Source organism: Ascaphus truei, chromosome 3 (assembly GCF_040206685.1).
Source record: "Ascaphus truei isolate aAscTru1 chromosome 3, aAscTru1.hap1, whole genome shotgun sequence".
NCBI classification, from domain to species: domain Eukaryota; kingdom Metazoa; phylum Chordata; class Amphibia; order Anura; family Ascaphidae; genus Ascaphus; species Ascaphus truei.
The window spans coordinates 388,773,492-388,791,910 of record NC_134485.1 but is presented as its reverse complement, the minus strand read 5'-3'; positions in this window follow the sequence as shown (position 1 = coordinate 388,791,910).

Below are 18,419 nucleotides of genomic sequence, written 5' to 3'. Positions count from 1 at the left end.
CAATCCTCTGGCATCCTTCCTGATATTATCAGTGACCATGCAATAGTGTACTGTGTAAGGAAAATTAAACCGCCCCATTCAAGCCCTAAAGTTCTCCTCACTAGAATATTTAAAAACTTTAACCCACAACAGTTTCTGGATGACCTTACCATGGCACAGAATCGATTTCATTCCCGGCCCCGATTCTGCGCTCGACTATTTCCAATCCGAGTTCTTAAAACTCTGCGATACCCATGCTCCACTACGCAAAATAAGGGTACGGGGGGCCCACCTTCCATGGGTTACACCTGACCTTATAGCACTCTACCAGTTCAGGGATGCCTTGTGGAAAAGCTACAAAGTAACTGGCACTACAAAGGATCTTAATCACTACAGATGCCTGCGGAACATGTGCACAAGGCAAACAAGGTATGCAAAAGCACAATATTACTCTGACAATCTCCACCAAAATACATCAAAACCAGCTAACTTCTGGAAGGTTATCAAAAATATATTCCAGCCTCCTAATCATCAACAACCAAGTAATATCACTACGGGGGATACTACTCTGACAAACCCCACTGACATTGCAAATGCATTCAATGATTACATTGTGGGGTGTGCCACTAACTTATTAGCGAAATGCAGCACAAACCCCAAACATGAATCGCATCCTGGGAGTATCCCTACAGTCCCACCCCCTCCCAACACTGCCCACAATTTTCAATTTAGCCCAGTATCTGAAGAGGAGATAACACAAGCGCTCCTCAAACTAAAACTAAGCAGCCAATGTGGACCCGACTTACTACAATCTAGGTTCCTACGACTTGGTGCCCCAGCCATTGCCAAACCAATTGCGTCCATAGTCAACTCTATCCTGTCTGCAGGCCATATCCCTAAGACCTGGAAAACTGCCAGAGTTGTCCCAATCTTCAAAAGTGGGGACAAAAACACTGTCTCAAACTACAGGCCAATCTCACTTCTCCCAATTCTATCCAAAGTAATGGAAAAATGTGTCCACTCCCAATTAAGCGATTTCTACATTAAGACAAATTTCCCTAGCCAATTCCAGTCTGGGTTTTGTCCCAAACACTCCACCGTAACTACCCTGCTAAAAGTTTGCAATGAAATCCAGTGTGGAATGGAACGGGGACAACTCACTGGTGCAGTATTCCTAGATTTTGCAAAGGCTTTTGACACAGTTGATCATGTTATCCTGCTTAACAAACTCCAGAGCTCTGGAATAGGGAAACATGCTTTAAACTGGTTTCAGTCCTACCTATCAGGAAGATCCCAACATGTGTCCATCTCAGGCTCTAACTCCAACCCACTGGATATCACCTGTGGTGTCCCGCAAGGCTCTGTTCTGGGGCCCCTACTCTTCTCAGTGTTCATTAATGATCTTCCCACAGCTTGTAAGGAAGCCTCAATACACATGTATGCAGATGACACAATCCTATATGCACACAGCCATAGCCTCTCTGACCTTCAACACATACTTCAGTCTGACTTTTTGAGACTCGAAAACTGGATTTCCCAAAACAAACTGTTTTCAAAAACACTGACAAGACTGTAACAATGGTATTTGGGACCAAGACTAAATTTGTAAAGCTTCCAGTGACTGAGCTTCTGATTAGAACCAACGCTAACACCACCCTAACCCCTGTCACTAGTTTTAAATACCTGGGCTTATGGTTTGACTCCCACTTAACATTCGGGATGCACATTGATACCCTGACAACCAAGACCTATGCCAAACTAGGGGTACTTTACAGGAAAAAATCCTCCCTAAGTCTCCTGGTCAGAAAGCGTATTGCACAGCAGATGCTAATGCCAATTATTGACTATGGAGACATAGTATATGGCTCGGCTCCTCAAACCCACCTTAGCAAACTTGACACCCTCTACAATTCAATTTGTCGTTTTGTTCTCCAATGCAACTACAACACACATCACTGCGAAATGCTCAAATAACTAGATTGGTCATCACTAGAGTCTAGGCGCAAAGTTCACCTTTCCTGTCTCACCCTCAAATACTTTCTGGGCAAGCTACCCAGCTACCTGAACAAGCTCCTCACCCCTACCACATGCAGCACCTATCACCTGAGATCAGACTCCAAAAGACTATTCATGGTCCCAAGGCTAAACAAAGTATCCGGACGTTCCTCCTTCTCCTTCCGTGCACCCCAAAACTGGAACAACCTACCAGAGACTCTCATATCCACCACCAGCTTAAGTTCTTTCAAATCTAAGGCTGTCTCACACTTTAATCTGGTCTGTAACTGTTTCATACGCTCATAATATATATTTTCTTTAACTGTGCACGCAATGTCTTGTATATAATGTATACTTTGTTCATTTATGTAACTGTACTTGTAACCATGTATTAGTTGTTTTACTCTGTGCCCAGGACATACTTGAAAACGAGGGGTAACTCTCAATGTATTACTTCCTGGTAAAATATTTTATAAATAAATAAATATATTTCTGAGGGAGAGTACAGGGTCATAGCAAACACAAAGGGAAAGAGAGACTATGCCCTTTTCTGCACTCGCTTCCAAGGAAGTAAAAATTAGCAGTCAGGCTAACTCCAAAATTAAATTGATAAATTGACTTTATGCACTCTAATAAACATACTGTGAGTACTATGATTGTGATCCCAATAACGGACAGACCGAATGAGGGTTGCTGTTAATAATCAGTGCAGGAATGCATGATCAGTGAAATAAAATCAATTTGATTTCAATCAAGGTAGAAGTGGAGATATGAACATATAAATATAAAATATAGGAAAACGTGTGCGGAGCCCCGAGTATAGAGAACCCAAATTGCTGAAGATAAATACTGCCTAGGATAACTACCTAATATTGCATGCAAATGAGAGCAATAATGAGTGAATAATCATCTCATTCAAGATAGAAAAAGGGTGATGACATCTATCTGCACCAATGTTAGTATCATCTCACAACGGACTAACAACTTCTGATGCACTTCTGAGATATACTCAGACACTACATGGTAAGTGTAGCGGATCTAAAAGCACCAGCTACAGCATAGCAGTGAGAGATGAATCTATGATAACTGCCAGATGTCTGGCTGCCATGACTGATTATTTCACGCTTCTTTCTCTCTCTCTCTCCCCCATCTCTTTCATTTCCTTCCCTCCTTCTTCTTCCTATTCTTTTCTCCCCTCCCCCGTCCTCCTTCATTCTTTCCCCCCTCCTCACCTTTTCTTTCCTTCCCACCCCCCCTTTCCCTTAGTCATTGTATCTCTATTATGATATGTAGCTGAGTATTTCTGGTTGGTTAGGATCCAGTTTGATACATATCGACCCAAAATGTATCTAACATAAACCTATTATAAAGATAGGCATTTTGCAACATCAGTGCTCTAATGCATAAAATGTTAGGCCGCAGGCATGGTCAGCGCTTAGCCGCTGACCTGCACTGAGCCGCGCTCACGCGTGTCAGTGGGTCCCTGCAGCCGCAATGAGAGCGGCTTTAGCAGGCGCTCGCGCACGCTTCCGCAGGCGTGCAGAAGCGTAGCCGGCACTAAAATTTTAGTTTACGCGCGCTGGGCCGGTCACGTGAGCGGTTCGCCCAATGAGGGCGAACCAGCTCCGTGACGTCACTGGCCTGCCCATAGACACACCCCTGGACGGCGCGCGTAGTAAGGCCAGGGAAAGCACCCGCTTTCCCTCAGCCTCCGCACGTCTCCGCATGGGTTTAGTGTCTATGGACTCAGCCTTACTCTTATTTTTAGACTGTGAGATGTTCATTTTTTTGTTTTGAAATCAGAGAAGAGACATTTGTTGCTATTTTATTTGGAGTACTGTGATGTTAAGCACAGACTAAAGTTTATAAAGTTTTTGCATTCTGTATATATACTTTTATGACTATGTTAGTTCCTTTAGCCCAATTGAAGAAAATTGGGGAATAAATGTATTAATGGAAGTATAAGATACGATCATAAAGTACTTTGCATGCAGTCTGTCTGCATAAATATTGGCATGGGTCTTTCGTACTATTTTACAGATATTACTGGTCTTTTATTGCCCATACCCAACTGACGTCGGCGTGGCGAAGAAATAGGGAACCCAAATAAACAGTTAATTAGAAATAGTTAGAAATTGTTTGAACTTGCACCGGTACTGTAGCTTGATTTTTGTCCAATGAAAAATGGAGTCAAGATTTAAAAAGAACCACTGATTTCTGAGACCATACACTGCTGATGAAGCCATTGTGGCGGTGAAATGCGTTGAGTGAGAGCGGTCTGGACCTGAGAGAGATGCTTCTTCTTTTGTGCTGTGCTGCACTAGAGTGGTGGATCATCTGGGAGGTGTACCTGGAAGTGCGAGAGAGCTCAATGGAAAGATGCCGGAATCTGTCTGATGAGAGGCTATGTACATATATCCAGATGCTGGTATAAAATACTTCAGCAGGATGTGGCAGATATCTTGAGGTAGTAATCAGTGTAGGTTAATTGTTGTGAACCCACCTAATACAGCGACAATTAATGGCGAGAGAGATTGTATTAGCTGTCACATAAATATCCCCTGAAACAAATTAGGGACACGTCTGTGCTGAAAAAGGAGCATACCTGAGTGATATGCTAATGGCTATTTAAAGTATATTTAAATGAGTCATGTCTTACATTTTGTAAAAGGATTGCCATACCAACTATATAGAGTTCATAATAAGCCTAAGGCACCAACCTAATGATTAGAATGGTGTAACCGGACTAGAACCCTCAACCACTGCTTTTCTAGGCCAAAGCTCTAGCAGTGTGAGCTAAACCAGCTGATATGGAGTATTGTTGTCACATCATACTTTTGAGCTGCTCACTTGTACTTTGAGCTGTATACTTGTACTTAATCCAGTTATTAGCGTATCTCCCAGGTATCTCAGGCACACTACATGGATAGTCAAAATGGTTTATGAGTTGCTCAAGTAGTTCCGGATGGGGATATCTTTAAACCAGAATCTTCAATCAAAGTATCAAAAAAGAGAGTCCTTGATAAAGCACCCCAAGGTGCGAAATGCGTAGGAGAGCTTTTTTGTACCTCCTTTTTGATTATATCCGGGGCAGAGAGGGGGTCGGGCAGCGGGGGCACGCAGGCAGGTGAGAAGAGGCTGTAAGGGGGGTAAGCTCTGATTTGCCAACAGCCCCTCCATATCCACTGCCCCTCGACTGGCCCTTCCACAGCCACCAGCCCCTCCGCATCCACTGCCTCTCGGCCGGCTCTTCCGTAGCCAAACCACCCCCCCTCTGCCCCTCCTCAGACGCCGGCCCCTCCACAGCCACTGCTGCCTCCGCCTTGCTATCTGCAGCCACTGCCCCCCCTGGCTCTCTGCAGCCACTGCTCCCCCTGCTCTCTGCAGCCACTGCCCCCCTGCTCTCTGCAGCCACTGCTCCCTGCTCTCTGCAGCCACTGCTCCCCCTGCTCTCTGCAGCCACGCCCCCCCCTGCTCTCTGCGGACACTGCCCCCCTGCTCTCTGCAGCCATTGCCCCCTTTGCTCTCTGAAGCCACTGCCCCCCCCTGCTCTCTGCAGCCACTGGCCCCTCCCCACTCTCTGCAGCCACTGCCCCCCCCTGCTCTTTGCAACCACTGGCCCCCCGCAGGCACCGGGCCGACCTGAGTGGTAAGTGTGAATTATATTGTAGAGGTGGGGGTATATTTTATATGTATTGGGGAGGTGGGGGTATATTTTATATGTATTGGGGAGGTGGGGGTATATTGTATATGTATTGGGGAGGTGGGGGTATATTGTATATGTATTGGGGAGGTGGGGGTATATTTTATTATATGTATTCAGGGGGCGTGGGGGTATTTATTATATATGTATTCTGGGGGCTATTTATTATATATGTATTCGGGGGCGAGGGGGTATTTATTATATATTTATTCAGGGGGGTGTGGGGGTCGCATCTTTTACCATTATGTCCAGTATATTTGGACAAGCCACCTGGCAACCCTACAGGTATACCAAATGTATAACAACGTTTATTGAGTGATAAAAACAGGGGAGAAAAGTATAAAATTGGAGGGGGACTCCAAACTATTCCTTGAAGGAAAATGGAAAGTGCAGATGGTAGACTTAGAATAATATCTAAGAAGAAGTGCTATACTCTAAGCCCAAAATCGCAGACCAATAATCCGGTCTATGATAAAAAATATAGCCAAGACTGATGATGATGATAATAATCAAGCTACAAATGTTGTTAAACATGTGCATAACATGTGGCTAAACCTGTATATGGATTGGCCAACATGAATAGAGTAGATACAATTCAAGCATACAGGAAAAACAGCATAAATAACTACAAATGAAAGAGCTGATTGTATAAAGAGATAACAGATACAGAAACTATTTTGAGTATCCTAATGATACATAGTTGCTCCAGAAAAAAACGCAATTCCTGTTCAATTGAAAGTCAATATATATCACACAGTCCAATACATTACCAAATTCGGATATATGGTGAATCTTGTAAGCAATCCCTGATGCCAGAGGATAAGAGAGGGGCTCCCCGAGCCAAGCTCCCACTCCTACACGTTTCGACAGAGGTCTTCTTCTGGGAGTGGTGGCAGTACAAGTTAATGCAGACTTTTTATAGCAGAACTTATTAGAAGATTTTTTTCGCGCCAAAACAAAGTTAATTTCATTCATATATCACAGCTGACAGCCTTTAGAATCCCTAAAGTATGTTAATACTCTTGTTTGTAGCCAACCGCTTCATCACGCCATCGCGTCACGGCCGTTGTTTCCATGGTGACACGATGCTAATCACAGCAGCCAATCCGGAGGCTCCTCATTGATCGGGGGTAAATTGTAAACAAAAGCTGCCAGTACTGCAGTCATGCGCTGCTGTACAGAGAGATGATGCTACGGTTCTGTGTTCAGTGCCAAATGACAGTCCATGCTCTCTTGAATACATTTGTATAGTGGGATATGGACAGAATCAACTCTGTTCCCGCAAAGCAGTCTCCTAAAGTTGTCAAGCCATGGCTCCAACTCTTGCTGCCCCTATTCCTACGGATTTAAAGCTGCAGAGAACACAAGGGGATTGTAGTATGTAACGGGTGAATCAGAGATAAACCCAACAGGCGCTCAGAAATAGCAAAATCCTGCTTATTGATGTAGTTAATATAATGTAATACCGGAATTCAGGTTAGGATCAGCCCCAGGTGGAATAAGTATGAAATGTATGATGTCTTTTCCAGCAACTGGCTTGCTTCAAGCACTATGAAGTTGAGATAAAAAGACTCACTTGTTAATACTGGGGTTGTTGACACCGTGCCTGCCGGGTCCTCTTCTTGTGGGAGATATTGCTTCTCCTGCTACCAGACCTCGTCTTGGCGTTGGATAAGTGTGGAATAGAAGTGGCGCCCCAACATCATGGATTGCCAGTATCCTCTTTACCGCCAACCCTGCATCCGCTGGATCGCGGTGGGTGGTCACCTGACCGGCGGCAACAGCAAAGCTTCCGGATTCAGTCACGGAAGAAACAGGACATCAGCAGCAGGTTGGCGTGCTGGCGATAATCAATAGCACTGCAGAAATCCTCCCGAAGGGGGTAAAACGCCGCACAGCCGCAAGGAATCACTGAAGGCTAATATGTGGCAGTGAAAAAAGCTTTATTTGCACAAGGTGCAAGCGGATCCTCTGACGCGTTTCAGCTTGCAAGGCCTTTGTCAAAGAGTGATCCGCTTGCATAAAAGATACCCAGTTATAGTCTGTGTAAATCACCACACCTGAGTGTGTTGCCCAATGAACAAGCAACAGGTGTATATCATCACATATCTACAACACAAATATCAATTAAAATAAGACGCAATAAAAAATGACCAGATTATCATCATCAACAACATACATATCATGTTATCCAAACAATGCATATAATAAAAAATCAAAATGATGTGTTAATAATAGTGAGGTCATAATTAAAAACAAAAAATAGTATATATGCACACAATATGCCTTGGTAAAGCATTAAGGGGCCTATGCAGAAAGGGCCGAAAAATTGCATTAGCCAGGGTTTCAATTCGCCAGGTTTTTGGCGTGTTAACCTCGCTGTATGCAGGGAGGGCCGAATCCCTGGCGAATGAATGCGCCACCACCATTTGAAATAATGGCGATTAACCGGTGGCGAGACGGCTGCCTGCCGAGAAGCTGCCGAGAAGCCGTCCCCTGGCGAGTTGTGTTTGCAGCAGAGAGAGATCCGCTGCTCTCTCGGCGCAAACATCAGCACATTAAAAATTATTTAAAATACATTTTTACTCATAGTGTAGATGTGCAGGGGGTCTCTGGAGCTGAACCGCATTGGTTTCAGGTCCGGGGACCCCCTGCTTCCCGGGATACAGGCTCCTTTATGAGGTGCCGGTATCCCTCTGCATTTAAAGGTCCCGATCACGTGACCGCGGAATGTAAAGAAAACAGAGGGATACCGGCACCCCTAAAGGGGCCTGTATCTCAGGAAGCAGGGGGTCCCCGGACCTAAAACCAAAGCGGTTCAACTCCGGAGACCCTCTGCACATCTACAGTATAAATAAAACACACATATCAATACACAATCATTCCTTACCTTAGCGGATATGTGCTACGGTAACGAAGCAACATTAATGTATTTTTAATAATAGTGAGCAGGGGGTCTCTGAGCCACAAATCAATGCGGTTCAGCTCAGGGGGCCCCCTGCTCCCGCACAATATTATTAAAATACAGAAATGCTGCTTCATTACCATAGCGTATAGCCGCTAAGGCAATGAAGTGTTAAGGCAGAATAGCATGTTTATTGGGGACAATTGCCCCCAATAAACATTGCAATAAACAACATACACCCACGGTGTATTTAAAATATATAAACAAGAATAAATACATTAAATACATATAGCACTTACCCATTACCGGTTGCCACGATGAAGGCCATCCTCATCTTCATCCTGCCCATGGCCCCTCCGCTGCTGCAAAACAGACACAACAATGAAAACATCCAAAGTAATGTCCCCTAACCCCTTAATCACCATATCAATTATTAACCGCTGCAGTCATTAAGGGGTTAACCCACCCTCACCCACCACTCGGGACGTCTACATACCCTCCCACAGTAACCCCCCACCCCGTGAGGCCTAACCACCCTCACACACTACTCACAAGGGAGGCCTACCCACATACCGTTGGGGAACACCCCCCCCCCCCCAACACCTACAGTACAATAATGTGCAAAATAACTATTATCCAGATAGGGATAATAGATTATTTGCCCATTATTAAAAACATTAACTAGCATATTCAAATAAATTAAGTACTACTGACCTTATCAATAAGAAGTCTCAGTCGCCAGCAACATCCTTGTCTTGCCCACAAAAAACATAGCCAATACAAAGCCAATACATTGCAATTACATTCGGATATCAATTAACCCCTTAAATACCATATCGGATAATAACCGCAAAGGTAATTAAGGGGTTAAGCCCACTGGCCCGATACCCACCCTTCACCCATGAATTTATATATTGGCTTCATCATGCAAATATATATATATATATATATATATATATATATATATATATATATATATATATATATATATATACACACAGTGGTTGACAAATCACCAAAAAATCTACTCGCCACAGAAAAAATCTACTCGCCACCTAGTACCAAACGTGTGCTGGTTGGGCCAATATTTACTCGCCCGGGGGTTAAATCCACTCGCCCAGGGCGAGCAAATGTATAGGTTTGTTGAACACTGTATATATATATATATATATATATATATATATATATATATATATATATATATATATATATATATATATAAAGAAATCATCTCAGTTGGCACACTGTAAACATAGATAAAATGCTGATGCTTGCCCCATATGCACATGTAAAAATAGAATTTACCAGATTGAAGTCCGGAAAAAACGAGACAGCACACAGTCTTAGTGATTCCAATGCAGATGTAATCAAAGTAACATGGCACCACCTCCAACGTTTCGGTACACTCAACGTGACCTTCCTCAGGGACGTGCAATAGGTGAATGCTAATCCACCACCTTATATACCCAAACAAATCAAAATTAAATCAAACTCACCCGTGTAGGCGCAACATTGCCCGCGAAACCGCGCCGCTGTGACACGCATACATCCGCTGGAACGCATCGCCATCTTGGATTTACACAAACCTCCCTTTAAACTACGGGGGCCTCAATGGTCTGACCAGGCATAATCGCACATGCGCGGACTCATCCTATCTCTCTGTGTCGTGACCCGCAACACGCTGCTGAAACGCATCACCATATTGCCTCTCAGCCTAATGCATAGTTAGCCCAACTACGGTGGCCCGCATAGTGCATAGTTTATCTATAATGGCGGTTAGAGCATGCGCGAACATGCCCAAGCAGCTCAATGTGCAGAATGTATACATACAGCGCAAGCATAGTGTTACTCAAGAGCTAACCCTATTATGTGCATAACAGCACCCATATGAGGATGTGCCCTTACAGATCTGATTGAGGATCTATAATTATAAATGCCAGAACTTCATAAAGCAAGGCACCTAGCCGATAGAGCCATGTGGGGGGGCTAAAAAATGTGATCGCATTAAAGCAGATTTGCATGTGTTGAAATATATGCTTGATCTTATTTACAGAGGGACCCGCTCCAGCATAAGGACGCAAAACGCTCACAGCAACCATACAAAAACCAATATATTAAACAACAAACATGTGATATGATGTGTGCTAACTATGCATTAGGCTGAGAGGCAATATGGTGATGCGTTTCAGCAGCGTGTTGCGGGTCACGACACAGAGAGATAGGATGAGTCCGCGCATGTGCGATTATGCCTGGTCAGACCATTGAGGCCACCGTAGTTTAAAGGGAGGTTTGTGTAAATCCAAGATGGCGATGCGTTCCAGCGGATGTATGCGTGTCACAGCGGCGCGGTTTCGCGGGCAATGTTGCGCCTACACGGGTGAGTTTGATTTAATTTTGATTTGTTTGGGTATATAAGGTGGTGGATTAGCATTCACTTATTGCACGTCCCTGAGGAAGGTCACGTTGAGTGTACCGAAACGTTGGAGGTGGTGCCATGTTACTTTGATTACATCTGCATTGGAATCACTAAGACTGTGTGCTGTCTCGTTTTTTCCGGACTTCAATCTGGTAAATTCTATTTTTACATGTGCATATGGGGCAAGCATCAGCATTTTATCTATGTTTACAGTGTGCCAACTGAGATGATTTCTTCATGTGTAACTATATGAGTTGGGCACCTGCCAGCAAAAGGATACCAAGTACCCTATGAGGGGTTAAAATGTGTGGCCCACGGCGTTTTTGGCCAATTCCGTGGATGCTTTATTTCTAAGAGTCTTATCATAATTGAATGTTGATTTTATCCACGTAAGGAAAAAACATGGAGGAATTTGCAGACACGTTTGGGGTTTTTTCGGCCATCTCTGAGTCAGCTAGTTTTAGCGAGGCAGAGATTTCCAGCATCCGCTATACGGAATCCTTTGAATCAGTTTTGGGACCAGAAAGAGCGAGTGACGTGTACAATGACCTGATTAAATTAAAAAAGAGGGAAGTTGATTACTATCTGCACGGTGTGACATTGTCGCATTATCACAAAGAAAAATTGCTACCCCGTGGGTTCAGAATAAAAAACCAGCCCACTATAGGGAGAACTGATCCAGAGTTCTGTAAGAGATGGATTGCAATTTTAAACAAATGTGCATTTGATTTGGTCATTCTTGTAATTGATCAATCAAGCAAGGAAATCATCAAGATTAAAAAAGAGATTGATACCATTTACACCAAACATGGAACAACTTTAGAGACAGACACCTCCACAAATTGGACGGACAAAATACAGTCCTCCATAGACACATACAGAAACAATCTTATTAAATATAAGAGAGAGAAACTCAAGATTGTTGAATCAGATTACAAAGATCGTAAGGTATACAGATGGTTGCTGGGGCTAAGTGATCTACCCACAGGTGCGCAAGGTCAACAGAGGGGCCAGTCCCGCCGAAGACGAGGGGGATACAGAAAGCCTGGGTACAACACCAGCGATACGGACTTCTCTGACGCCGCGGACACATTCAGTGATACCATGTCTGCAGAACCTTCTTCTTTTTTAGGACAAGGCCCGGATGGGAGAGCCAAACCGCCTATAGGAGCCGGAGATGCCGGAGGAAAATCAGGCGAGGAGGCCGAAAGACGAAGATATCCGGAGCGCTACCCAAACAGGGGGAGAGGTCCAAAACAGCAGCCCAGGAAACGGTAATTTTTAATCTTTCCAAATATACCCTCTCGCCAGCGGAGTTAAATGTTTTACATAAAGGTCTTGGCTTTGTGCCAACATATAAGCAAGACCCGTTTAAGTGGGAAGTGGACCTCTTTAAATTGAATAGACACCTCAAACTCAAGGACTTCTTTTCAAAATCAGAAGCTAACCTAGCACCTGAATATGCGAGATCCCATTTCAGGCCACGCAGTATGTTTGATCCACAGGTGTCTAATCCCAGTATTGCAACATTTATGAACCTTTTAGGCAAAGCCACAAGAAGCAAGATTAAGACACAAAAGACCAGCTTCTTCAATATGACGAATGAAGAAAGATTGGCGGTAAAATCTTTGAGAAATAACAAGAACATCATCATTCGGGCCGCTGATAAAGGCGGCGGAATCGTCATTTTGGACTACCTCTATTATAGAGAAGAAGTGTTGCGCCAACTGGGAGACACTGAGACGTACAAACAATTGGGTAAGGATCCTACTGCGGCGTACAAAGGGGAAATTGATGCCATAATTCAAATGGGTATATCCAATGGATGGATCTCGGAGGACACTGGTGGTTTCCTTATGCAACAGCATCCAAAAATACCTGTCATGTACACGATCCCTAAGATTCACAAATCTACCACACACCCACCAGGTCGACCTATTATCTCGGCTCGGACATCACTATGCCATCCGATTTCACAATATGTTGACTTTTATCTACAACCGCTGGTGGCGGGTATGGCCACGTTTGTCAAAGACACTACCAACTTCATGGAGCATATTAACGATCTAGCATTTAATCCAGCTGGGTGCATATTGGCTACCCTCGACGTAGCAAGCCTCTATACGAATATTCCGCATGAAGAGGGGTTGGAGGCTATCAGGAGAAAGTTGATAACAAATACTTTGCAGACTGGACCACCGTCTGAATTTTTACTACTCCTGATAGAAGTCATCCTAAACAAAAATTTCTTTAGGTTTGAAAATGCATACTATCTCCAGCTCAGTGGGACAGCCATGGGCTCAAACATGGCTCCATCATATGCGAACCTTTACATGGACATGTATGAGCAAACCCACATCTTATGCGATGCGCCCAATGCACACTACATCAGAAAGTTTTTACGCTACATTGATGATATTTTTATTATTTGGAGTGGCTCTTCTGTGGAATTACAGGACTTTGTTAACCGTCTTAACGATATTCCATCAAAGATACGTTTTACGCTGTGTAACAGTGATCTAGAAATTCCATTCTTGGACACGATGGTATACAAAGCTGGCGACAAATTGGCCACAAGGCTGTACCAGAAAGACACTGACAAAAATACATTGCTTTATGCCACAAGCCACCATCCGGCCCCGTTGAAAAAGGGGCTTCCGTATTCACAACTTCTACGGGTGAAACGAATCACCAGTGATCACAATGAGTTGGAACCTGCACTTATCAACATGGCTAGCAGGTTCCTAGAGCGAGGCTATAGTCCGGTCGACGTCAAAGATGCACTAGATCGTGTGATTAGAGGGGAGAACTCAGATCGTACTAACATCGAACTGGGCGATCAATCAAAAAGTTCAAGATTTAATGTCATAAGCACATTTAGCACTGCGTCCCCATGCATACAACGTGGCATTAGAGATAATTGGCATATACTAGCCAATGATGATAAAATAGGAAAATTCTTCCGTGAACCCACCTTGTTTTGTTTTCGTCGTGGTCCGTCAGTTGGGGACATGATCACGCAAGCAGATCCTGCTGACAAATATAGCAAGGACAAAACTTGGTTAACCCAAAAACCTGGGGCCTACAGGTGCAAGGGTTGCACGAATTGCCAATATATGCAGGTGGGATCGTTCTACTGTCATCCACATAATGGGACTAAAATCAAGATTCATCAACATCTGAATTGTGAATCAAAATTTGTTATATATTTGATTAAATGTCCATGTGGGTTACTTTACATTGGGAAGACAGTGCGTATGCTTAAAGAACGTATAGCTATCCATCGTTCAACAATTCGCAAAGCATTATCTGCAGACGCCAAGGATTTAGAGTTTAAATGCCTCCCTGTTGCCAAACATTTTAGGGATTTTAAACATTCATTGGCAACATTCAGATGCATGCCTATTTCACAGGTCAAAGTGCTCACACGAGGGGGTGATAGAAATAGATTGCTATTGCAAAGCGAAGCGAGGCACATCTTTGAATTAAAAACTGTGGCCCCTTTTGGCCTAAACGAAGATTTTTCATTGGGATGTTTCCTATAAAAGAAGTCAGGACTATGACACTTCGTTTTGCTGAGGAATCATTTCTTGTCCTGTAATTATGTGTCTTTTTGTGTCAATGTTCATTTCATAATATTTCTGCATTATGTCCTTATGTGTTATTTCCATATGTGCCCATGTATTGTTATTTTCACTTGTTCAATTTAGGGTGTTGGTGTGTGCATCATGTTGGTTCCATGTCCTGCTTCGAGATCATAGATACTACATGGTATATATGAGACTTCTAAATACGTGATATGTCGTGTAAATAAGGCCTGTTATAAGCTGGCTCTAGGACATAGTCAAAGGATCACAGTATGAATGGTGATTCCGGATAGACATGTGTATAAACTAGATGTTGTCTCATTGGGCATATATATTAAAAGCCCATTGGTCACTCTATTTAGGAAGAAATATGTGTGACCAAACATGGTATCTGGTTTTCGATTTTAGACTAATTTTAGTCATTGTAGTAATAGTATTTATTATAGTGGGACATGGATAACAATATATTGTACAGTGATGCACACATCATATCACATGTTTGTTGTTTAATATATTGGTTTTTGTATGGTTGCTGTGAGCGTTTTGCGTCCTTATGCTGGAGCGGGTCCCTCTGTAAATAAGATCAAGCATATATTTCAACACATGCAAATCTGCTTTAATGCGATCACATTTTTTAGCCCCCCCACATGGCTCTATCGGCTAGGTGCCTTGCTTTATGAAGTTCTGGCATTTATAATTATAGATCCTCAATCAGATCTGTAAGGGCACATCCTCATATGGGTGCTGTTATGCACATAATAGGGTTAGCTCTTGAGTAACACTATGCTTGCGCTGTATGTATACATTCTGCACATTGAGCTGCTTGGGCATGTTCGCGCATGCGCGAACCGCCATTATAGATAAACTATGCACTATGCGGGCCACCGTAGTTGGGCTAACTATGCATTAGGCTGAGAGGCAATATGGTGATGCGTTTCAGCAGCGTGTTGCGGGTCACGACACAGAGAGATAGGATGAGTCCGCGCATGTGCGATTATGCCTGGTCAGACCATTGAGGCCACCGTAGTTTAAAGGGAGGTTTGTGTAAATCCAAGATGGCGATGCGTTCCAGCGGATGTATGCGTGTCACAGCGGCGCGGTTTCGCGGGCAATGTTGCGCCTACACGGGTGAGTTTGATTTAATTTTGATTTGTTTGGGTATATAAGGTGGTGGATTAGCATTCACTTATTGCATTTCCCTGAGGAAGGTCACGTTGAGTGTACCGAAACGTTGGAGGTGGTGCCATGTTACTTTGATTACATCTGCATTGGAATCACTAAGACTGTGTGCTGTCTCGTTTTTTCCGGACTTCAATCTGGTAAATTCTATTTTTATATATATATATATACAGAGAGAGATATATATATATATTTTTATATATATATATATATATATATATATATATATATATATATATATATATATATATATATACACACACACACACATGATGAACCAATATACAAATAAACGTAGAAGGGTTATCAAAAACATGCTGTACTCAAAATAACAGTTCTCTATAAATACACACTACAATACAATTAATTTCCTTTCATAATACTAACTGATATTACAATCAAAAAGATCAAATGCCAATCAAAAATCTCAAATCACAATCAACACATTGCATTTACATTGTATATATGATGCATACAATCTATGCACCATATACATTCTGCAAATGAATGTTAACAATAACATTGCAAGCAAAATACAGATAACTAGAAACAAATATACTATTGTAACCAATCCGGTAAACATAAATCAATTACCTTTCATTAATGACATCCCTAAACAATTTACATTCCATCCCTAAACCATTTACTTTCCATCCCTAACAATTAAACAATTAACTAATTCAAACCTGCAACTGAGCAATGTAGCCTGTGAAAATATATAAGTACCAACAAGCATAAAAAATTGACAAACAAGGTTAACCCTGACCTCTAATACAACATACAATAGCAACGATTACATCTATCTAATTTTAAAAGACTTTAAACACACATTTAAGCATAGATGCATAGTCAAAATAATTAAAAACACATCAAATCAAGCTTTTAAAACACTATCATTTCTTACCCTGTATGTATATATCTCTCTAGACATACATACATACATACATACAGTGGCAAGAAATGATATACCACAGATAATTAAATAAACATGTAAAGAAAAGAATTTAAAAAAATTAACAAGTTCAATTAAATACATTTCTTTAGTTCACTTACCATTACTTGCCCCAACCGACTCCCGTTGAACTGGTTACTCACAATCAAAACCACCAGGCACAGGAACCCATAAAATAACAAACCATAAAAAAATAAACATTAAACTAAAAATCCAAATCAATCCACGGGTCTTCTAATTTTAATCCATCTTCATCTGTATTCTTCTTTGTTCTATCTTCTTCCGGGGTCTTCTTCCCGTCTTCGGCCACGCCCTGGCCTTCTTTTTCTGTAGAAGGTCCTTCCTCCTCGGCGGCTGGCTTCAAAATGAGACGACATAGGCTTTTAAAGGCCTATGACGTCACATTTTCGTCATATGGTTCCCACGGCCCTGATTGAGCCGTGAAAACCATGTGTTTTGGCCGATAAAAAAAAATGATGACATCACTTAAAGGCAATGAAAGCACAGCCAATCAGAATGGCTTTGCTTCAATTGCCTTTAAGATGACGTCATTAAAAGAAACATGGCCGTCCACACATGGTACGGTAGCCAATCAGAGCGTGGGAACTCCATCCCTACTCTGATTGGCTCTAGTATACCATGTGACAGAGGCTTGGGGGAGAAAGGATGTGACGTCATTGAAAGCCTGTCACATGGTACTAGAGCCAATCAGAGTAGGGATAGACTAGGGAGTCGGTGGGGGCAAGTAATGGTAAGTGAACTAAAGAAATGTATTTAATTGAACTTGTTAATTTTTTTAAATTCTTTTGTTTACATGTTTATTTAATTATCTGTGGTATATAATTTCTTGCCACTGTATGTATGTATGTATGTCTAGAGAGATATATACATACAGGGTAAGAAATGATAGTGTTTTAAAAGCTTGATTTGATGTGTTTTTAATTATTTTGACTATGCATCTATGCTAAATGTGTGTTTAAAGTCTTTTAAAATTAGATAGATATAATCGTTGCTATTGTATGTTGTATTAGAGGTCAGGGTTAGCCTTGGTTGTCAATTTTTTATGCTTGTTGGTACTTATATATTTTCACAGGCTACATTGCTCAGTTGCAGGTTTGAATTAGTTAATTGTTTAATTGTTAGGGATGGAATGTAAATGGTTTAGGGATGGAATGTAAATTGTTTAGGGATGTCATTAATGAATGGTAATTGATTTATGTTTACCGGATTGGTTACAATAGTATATTTGTTTGGAGTTATCTGTATTTTGCTTGCAATGTTATTGTTAACATTCATTTGCAGAATGTATATGGTGCATAGATTGTATGCATCATATATACAATGTAAATGCAATGTGTTGATTGTGATTTGAGGTTTTTGATTGGCATTTGATCTTTTTGATTGTAATATCAGTTAGGATTATGGAAGGAAATTAATTGTATTGTAGTGTGTATTTATGGAGAACTGTTATTTTGAGTACAGCATGTTTTTGATAACCCTTCTACATTTATTTGTATATTGGTTCATCATGTGTGTGTATGTATATATATATATATATATATATATATATATATATATATATATGCATGATGAAGCCAATGTACAAATTCATGGGTGAAGGGTGGGTCTCGGGCCAGTGTGGCTTAACCCCTTAATTACCTTTGCGGTTATTATCCAATATGGTATTTAAGGGGTTAATTGAT